General features: G+C 54.8%; 1 pseudogene; it reads left to right on the top strand.

The window, feature by feature from the left end:
* The first annotated feature begins 650 nt into the window (after positions 1–650).
* On the top strand, positions 651–766 carry LOC111730429 (annotated as a pseudogene).
* Positions 767–973: the final 207 nt, after the last annotated feature.

Genomic DNA, 973 nt, shown 5'->3' with positions numbered 1-973 from the left:
TTCAGCCTCAAAGGAGACGAAACCAGATCAGCCTGGGAGGCAGCTCTTACAGTGCCTCCCCCCACCCCACCACTCGGCCCTGCCTCACCTTTGACCCTTGTCCTGGTGAGAATGCTCGGGTCACGAGGAACAAAGAATTAAAGAAGGAGGAAGCTTCAGCTGTAGGGTTTGGATTGAACTGTGTTCGTCCCCAAACAAAGGTATGTTGACCTCGGATCCGCCCCCCCAGACCACGGGATGCACCTTATTCGAAAATAAGATCATTGCAGATATGACGAGTTAGGCTGAGGTCACACTGGAGCAGGCGTGCTCTGAATCCAGGACACCTGGTGTCCTTATCAGCAGAGGAAAGAGAGACGACCGGCTTTGTTGCTTGAACGAGTGAATTTCACGGACGGGGGTCTGTGTGTGTGTTTAAAGATTTTATCTGATACTGTTGGTCTGAGGTTCATATAGATTTTACATTGTTCATGAGTCTTCGCCACCAACAGCCTGGACCAGCCACCTCACTGAGGGTGCGGGGGGCAGGGCTCCCTGGGGCTCCCTGGGGCTCCCCAGGCTGCCCGGCGCCTTGCAGCGTGGCAGAGTGCAATGTGGACTTGGCCCCGCTGTGTGAGGTGCAGTGCTGCTCAGGGCCCTTTTAAGGCAAGACTGAGTCACGCCCCCCTGAACGTGCCGATCCCCTCTGATCTCGGAAGCTAAGCAGGGTCGGGCCTGGTCAGTACTTGGATGGGAGACCACCTAGGAAGACCAGGTGCTGTAGGTGTAAAAAATAAAAAATAAGGGATTGTAAGCTGGCAAAGTCCTTGCAATCTGTGAAGTCAACTAAGGGTTGCCTCGGCTAAAAAAATAATAATAAATTTAAAAAGGCAGGACTCTGAGAGGGGGCGGGCAGATGCGGTGGCACAGCTGTCCCCAAGGCGCGAGCTCGCGGGCAGAGACGTCCCACCCCACCCAGCACAGGCGAGCGAAG

The sequence above is a fragment of the Pteropus vampyrus genome, unplaced genomic scaffold (assembly GCF_000151845.1).
Source record: "Pteropus vampyrus isolate Shadow unplaced genomic scaffold, Pvam_2.0 Scaffold312, whole genome shotgun sequence".
Classification (NCBI taxonomy): Eukaryota; Metazoa; Chordata; class Mammalia; order Chiroptera; family Pteropodidae; genus Pteropus; species Pteropus vampyrus.
The sequence above is the reverse complement of the archived record's forward strand: the minus strand, read 5'-3'. Positions and strand labels throughout refer to the sequence as shown.